Source organism: Mus caroli, chromosome 6, assembly GCF_900094665.2.
Source record: "Mus caroli chromosome 6, CAROLI_EIJ_v1.1, whole genome shotgun sequence".
Taxonomy (NCBI): Eukaryota; Metazoa; Chordata; class Mammalia; order Rodentia; family Muridae; genus Mus; species Mus caroli.
In genome coordinates this window covers 4,389,834-4,397,222 of record NC_034575.1, presented here as the reverse complement: position 1 = coordinate 4,397,222, position 7,389 = coordinate 4,389,834, and the positions used below count along the sequence as shown (strand labels likewise).

General features: G+C 38.3%; 1 protein-coding gene and 1 pseudogene across 1 annotated transcript in view; one reads left to right on the top strand and one right to left on the bottom strand.

The window, feature by feature from the left end:
* The window catches only part of Col28a1 (collagen type XXVIII alpha 1 chain), a 183,133-nt gene that overhangs the window by 54,108 nt on the left and 121,636 nt on the right, over positions 1–7,389 (top strand). The gene's annotated exons all lie outside the window — the stretch shown is intronic.
* Positions 6,706–7,389, bottom strand: LOC110295949 (annotated as a pseudogene).

Below are 7,389 nucleotides of genomic sequence, written 5' to 3'. Positions count from 1 at the left end.
GGGGGCGCTATGGGGGACTTTTGGGATAGTATTGGAAATGTAATTGAGGAAAATATGTAATAAAAATATTAAAAAAAAAAAAGATGAGACTTTGTTCTTCTCATATGCCCATGAACCCCTCTTCACTGCTGTAGGCATCTATCTAGCCACTTCTCCACGGCCACTTAGACCATGTGAAAATTAGGTCATGTATATCATTTCCTTGTTAAAAGTGTACCCTGAGGGGCCAGTGAGATGGCTCAGCAAAGTAAAGGTGCTTTTTAATCCACTTCCTGAGACTCAATGATAAAATAAATAAACTCAAGCAAGTTGATTTTTGGTCCCCACATTATTACTATAAGTGACCCCAATCTTGTTGGGCAGTGGTGGCACGCATCTTTAATCCCAGCACTTGGGAGGCAGAGACAGGTCGATTTCTGAGTTTGAGGCCAGCCAGCCTGGTCTACAGAGTGAGTTCCAGGACAGCCAGGGCTACACAGAGAAACCCTGTTTTAAAAAACAAAACAAACAAACAAAAAACTTGACCCCCCATCTTTCTTTCACACACACACACACACACACACACACACACACACACACACACACACACACATCAAATAAAAAATACAAATTTAAAAAGTGAACTCTAGCTTTGAGTCTCTAAGTCACTTAGGTTATGTGACATCTCTGTGATGAAGTCCTGAGATCAGAATTTCTGGGTCATGAGGAGGAAGTCCCAGTATTTAAAAGAAGCTTGTTTCTTGGGACCATTTGCTTGGAAAACTGTTTTCCAGCCCCTTATGCTGAGGTAGTCTTTGTTTTTGTCACTGAGGTGCATTTCCTGTATGCAGCAAATGCTGGGTTCTGTTTGCATATCCAATCTGTTAGTCTAGTCTTTTTATTGGGGAACGGAGTCCATTGATGTTAAGAGATGTTAAGGAATAGTGATTGTTGCTTCCTGTTATTTTTGATGTTATTTTTATGTTTATGTGGCTATCTTCTTTTGGGTTTGTTGAAAGATTACTTTCTTGCTTTCCCTAGTGTGTAGTTTTCCTCCTCCTGTTGGCATTTTCCACCTATTATCTTTTGTATAGCTGGATTTGTGGAAAGATATTGTGCAAATTTGGTTTTGTCATGGAATACTTTGGTTTCTCTGTCTATGGTAATTGAAAGATCTGTTGGTTATAGTATCCTGAGCTGTCATTTGTGTTTTCTTAGGGTCTGTATGACATCTGCCCAGGGTCTTCTAGCTTTTGTAGTCTCTGGTGAGAAGTCTGGTGTAGTTCTGATAGGTCGACCTTTATGTGTTACTTGACATTTTTCCTTTACTGCTTTTAATATTCTTTCTTTGTTGAGTTATTTGGTGCTTTGATTATTATATGATGGGAGGAATTTCTTTTCTGGTTCAGTCTATTTGGAGTTCTGTAGGCTTCTTGTATGTTCATGGGCATCTCTTTAGGTTAGAGCAGTTTTCTTCTATAATTTTGTTGAAGATATTCACTGGCTCTTTGAGTTATGAATCTTCACTCTCTTCTGTAACTATCATCCTTAGTTTTGGTCTTCTCATTGTGTTTCCTGGATTTCCTGGGTGTTTTGGGTTAGCAACTTGTTGCATTTTGCGTTTTCTTTGACTTTTGTGTCAATGTTTTCTATGGTATCTTCTGCACCCGAGATTCTCTCTTCTATGTCTTGTATTCTGTTGGTGATGCTTGCATCTAAGGCTCCTGATATCTTCCCTAGGTTTTTTATCTCCGGGGTTGTCTCCCTTTGTGATTTCTTTATTGTTTCTATTTTCATTTTTAGATCCTAGATGGTTTTGTTCAATTCTTTTACCTGTTTGATTGTGTTTTCTTGTAATTCTTTAAGAGATTTTTGGATTTCCTCTTTAAGAGCTTCTACCTGTTTACCTGTGTACTCTTGTATTTCTTTAAGGGAGTTATTTATGTTCTTCTTAAAATCCTCTACCATCATCATGAGCTGTAACTTTAAATAAGAGTCTTGCTTTTCTGGTGTGTTGGGATGTTCAGGGCTTGCTGTGGTGGGAGAACTGGGTTCTGATGATGCCTACTAACCTTGGTTTCTATTGCTTATGTTCTTGCCCTTGCCTCTCACCATCTGGTTATCTCTGGTGTTAGCTGGTCTTGCAGTCTTTGACAGTGGCTTGTCCCTCTTGCAAGCATGTATGTCAGTATTCCTGGGATCCAGTTCTCTCCAGAAGGAATTTGGGTATGGAGGGCTGTGGCACAGGGTCAGCTCCGGGGTGCAGATGGAAACTTGAAGGATCCTGTCCCTGGCTATTCCTTGTGTCCTGATGGCTCTGGTCATGTCCCTCTTTGGCCAGGAATTTGAGCAAAATTGTTGGTCTTACCTGTGCTCACAGGTGTGTCAGCACTCCTGGGAGATCAGCTCTTTCCTTGTGGTATTTGGGAATGGAGTGCTGTGGCACAGGGTCAGCTCTCTGCACAGACAGAAACTCATGTGTGTGGAACTTTAAGCGAGGAAGAAAGTGACAGATCTTGCTGCTGAAAGTGTCACTGGAAGAGCCACTACCTCTGCCCAAGAGGGAGGCTGGGAGATCAGGCAGGCTGGAGCCAGTCTCTGGCCCCAAGGGACTGAACTTCTGGTGGGGCTTCTGCTCACACAAGCCAGCTGCTTTTTCCCTCTAAGCAGGGATCTGGGACAGGACATTGTCTATGCTGCCACTTCTTGGGGCTGCTCCCCACTAGTTCTCTTTTAATGCTTGCTTGTGGTGAGTGGTCCTGGCAGTCAACAAAAGTAAAGCAGAGACAGCATAGTACAGTCAGTGTTTCAGGTACACTGTTTACACATGTGTGTGGCCATACATGTGCTGGGTATGGCTGACAGGAAGAATAGACAGAGAGGACTAAGTCTGGAGTTTTTACCTTGTCTATACTGTCTTGGTGAATTCAAAGAGAGCAGTTGTGAGTGCAGATTCCTCTGCACGCATTGCCTTACAAAGGCAACATGTCTCACAATGAGTAGCACTTTCTTTATCACAGAAATTTTTGTAGGAAAAGGGGAAGGAAAATGCAGAGTGAATAAACAATAATTCTATATTAGTACTTATTTCCAGGTCCTATGTTGTGATATCAATCTCCTGGGAGTGAAATTTAAGATAGTAGCCTGTGGAGATGAGTTACTCATGGGCCATGAACCATGTTCCAGTAAGGGAAGGCAATCCTTCTGCAATCTTCACATTCCTGTAATTCCTTTGAAGAAGTAGTGTGAAGAAGTCTCCATTGCTATTGATGCTTGGTTAGCGGAAGCTCTAGGTTTAAGGGTAAGATGCTTTCTTTTCTTTCTGATGTCCTTGGCTCACTCTTTTCAATGAAACTGCCAGGCCAACTCACTGACAATAGTTAGAAGAAAATCTCTTGAAAACCCATGCAGTTTTTATCAAGATTGCTCTGTAGTACAGCTTGAGGTCAGGGATGGTGATTCCCTGAGAAGTTCTTTTATTGCTGAGAAGAGTTTTTACTATCCTGGGATTTTTTTTTTTTTTTTTTTTTTTATACCAGATGAATTTGCAAATTGCTCTTTCTAACTCTATGAAGAATTGAGTTGAAATTTTGATGGTGATTGCATTGAATCTGTTGATTGCTTTTGTCAAGATGGCCATTTTTACTATATTGATCCTACCAATCCATGAGCATGGGAGATCTTTCCATCTTTTGAGATCTTCTTCAATTTCTTTCTTCAGAGAATTGAAGTTCTTGTCATACAGATCTTTCCCTTGCTTAGTTAGAGTCACACCAAGGTATTTTATATTATTTATGACTATTGTAAAGGGTGTCATTTCTCTGATTTCTTTCTCAACTTGTTTATCCTTTGAGTAGAGGAAGGACACTGATTTGTTTGAGTTAATTTTATATCCAGCCACTTTGCTGAAGGTGTTTATCAGCTTTAGGAGTTCTCTGGTGGAATTTTTTGGGGTCACTTATATATACTATCATATCATCTCAAATAGTGATATTTTGACTTCTTTTCCAATTTGTATCTCTTTTACCTCCTTTTGTTGTCTAATTGCTCTAGCTAGAACTTCTAGTACCGTATTGAATAGACAGGGAGAGAGTGGGCAGCCTTCTCTAGTCCCTGATTTTAGTGGGTTCGCTTTAAGTCTCTCTATTTAGTTTGATGCTGACTACTGGTTTGCTGTATATTGCTTTTACTATGTCTAGGTATGGGCCTTGAATTCCTGATCCTTCCAAGAAACATGAAGGGATGTTGATTTTGTCGAATGATTTTTCAGCTTCTAATTAAATGATCATGTGGGGTTTTTTTGCTTTGCTTTTATTTTTGTAGTGGATTAAATTGATGGATTTCCATATACTGAACCATCTCTGCATCCCTGGAATGAAGCCTACTTGGTTGAGATGAATGATCACTTTGATGTGTTCTTGGAATCAGATTGGGAGAATTTTATTGATTATTTTTGCATTATCAATGTTCATAAGGGAAATCAATCTGAAGTTCTCTTTCTTTTATTGGTCTTGGTGTGGTTTAGGTATAAGTGTAATTGTGGGTTAATAGAACGATTTGGGTAGTGCTCCTTCTGTTTCTATTTTGTGGGATAGTTTGAAGAATATTGGTATTAGGTCTTCTTTGAAGGTCTGATAGAATTTTGCACTAAACCTATCTGGTCTTGGGTTTTTTTTGGTTGGGAGACTTTTAATGACTGCTTCTGTTTTTTTTAGGGTTCATGTGGCTGTTTAGATGGTTTATCTGATCCTGATTTAACTGTGGCACCTGGTACCTATCTAGAAAATTGTCCATTTCATCCAGATTTTCCAATTTTGTTGAATATAGGCTTTTGTACTAAGATCTGATGATTTTAAAAATTTTTCACTTTCAGTTGTTATGTCTCCTTTTTCATTTCTGATTTTATTAATTTGGATACTGTCTCTGTGCCATCTGGTTAGTCTGGCTAGGGATTTATGTATCTTGTTGATTTTCTCAAAGAACCAGCTCCTGGTTTTGTTGATTCTTTGTATAGTACTTTTTGTTTCTATTTGGTTGATTTTAACCCAGATTTTGGTTATTTCCTGCTGTCTACTCCTCTTATGTCTATATGGTTCTTTTTGTTCTAGAGCTTTCAGGTTGATGTCAAGCTGGTAGTGTATGCTCTCTCCAGTTTCTTTTTGGAGGCATTTTGAGCTATGAGTTTTCCTCTTAGCACTGCTTTCACTGTGTCCCATAAGTTTTGGTATGATGTGTCTTCATTTTCACTAAATTCTAAAAAGTTTTTAATTTCTTTCTTTCTTTCTTCCTTGACCAAATTATCATTGAGTAGTGTTGTTCAGCTTCCATGTGTATGTGGGCTTTCAGTTGTTTTTGTTGGTATTGAAGACCAGCCTTAGTCTCTGGTGATCCTAAAGGATGTATGAGATTATTTCAATCTTCTTGTATCTGTTGAGGCCTATATGGTCAGTTTTGGAGAATTTACCATGAGGTGTTGAGAAGAAGATATATTCTTTTGTTTTAGGATGAAATGTTCTATAAATATCTGTTAAATCTATTTGGTTCATAACTTCTGTTAGTTTCACTGTGTCTCTGTTTAGTTTTGGTTTCCAAGATCTGTCCATTGCTGAGAGAGGGGTATTGAAGTCTCCAATGTTATTGTGTGAGGTGCAATGCGTACTTTGAGCTTTAGTAAAGTTTCTTTTATGAATGTGGGTGCCCTTGCATTTGGAGCATAGATGTTCAGAATTGAGAGTTCATCTTGGTAGATTTTTCCTTTCATGAGTATGAAGTGTCCTTTATTATATTTTTTATTAACTTCTGGTTGAAAGTCAATTTTATCCGATATTAGAATGGCTACTCCAGCTGTGTCTTGGGACCATTTGCTTGGAAAATTGTTTTCCAGACTTTTACTCAGAGGTAGTGTCTGTCTTTGACACTGAGGTGCATTTCCTGTATGCAGCAAAATGCTGGGTCCTGTTTACGTATCCAGTCTGTTAGTCTACGTCTTTTTATTGGGGAATTGAGTCCATTGATGTTAAGAGATATTAAGGAAAAGTGATTGTTGCTTCCTGTTCTTTTTGTTGTTAGAAGTGGAATTATGTTTGTGTGGCTACCCTTTTTTGGGTTTTTTGAAAGAAGGCTGCTTTTTCTAAGGTATACTTTCCCTCCTTGTGTTGGTGTTTTCCATCTATTATCCTTTGTAGGTCTGGATTTGTGGAAAGATATTGTGTAAATTTGCTTTTGTAATGGAGTATCTTGGTTTTTCCATCTATGATAACTGAGAGTTTTGTTTGAATATAGTAGCCTGGGCTAGTATTTATGTTTTCTGTATGACATCTGCCTAGGGTCTTCTAGCTTTCATAGTCTCTGGTGAGAAGTCTGGTGTAATTCTGATAGGTCTGCCTTTATATGTTACTTGACCTTTTTTCCTTACTGCTTTTAATATTCTTTTTTTTTTCAGTGCATTTGGTAGTTTGATTATTATATGATGGCTAGAATTTAGGAAACACTCTTTAGAGAAAGAAAAATTGGCATCTCCAAGGACTCTTAGTCTTTTCTTGCCCTCACTTATATATTTATTTTATTTTATTTTTATTTTTATTTTTTAACTCTTTATTAAGAAGAAACCTATGTCAGCACTGCTATGTAAACAATGACAAAGATCAAGGGAAACACAACAGGGAGTGTGTAGACAGTAATATACCTTGTCCTTTATATAATCAATGTATAATAGTTAAAGAGAGTTTAAGCAAACATTTTTGCATACACGGTCTTCTCTTTATCTTTCTATGCCTTTATCATTTGTTTGACTTTAAGCAATTCAGCCTGGATAGCTTTAGCTCCTGGGCTATCTCCTGTGCCTTCTTAAGATCAGCCAATGCTTGATCATATTCCTTCAATCCTTGCCATCCTTGCGCTTTTCGGTACAGTGCTTTAGTATTTGAAGGGTCCATTTCAAGAGCCTCTAAGCAANTGTCAATTGCCCCNTGCCAATTTGACATCTTCAGCTTACAAGCACCAATATTCAGCACACANCTTAAGGCTATAGGTTGCAGTNTGGATCTATCTGCTTTCTCAATAACAGCCTTTGAACTATCCACATACCTTAAAACCTTCGCATATTTTTTAATAGCCATCTCCCAGTTCTGAGACTTGAAAAAAGTATTTCCAATGTTTTTTTAAGTCTTCAGATATTAATAAAATTTTATCTACATCTTTTAAATCTATATCTGCATCCTCAGAGAAGTCTGGATGACTGTCACCAGAGCCATCTTTGGGGAATATTCCCCAGTCATCCCCTTCTTTCAATTCTCCACATTCTGCAATAACACAGAGTTTGGCAGGTTTTTCACCATTCACTTCTACATTTTCAAGCATCCTTGCCACACCTAGTCCTTTTATGACTTGACCAAATACCACATGTTTCCC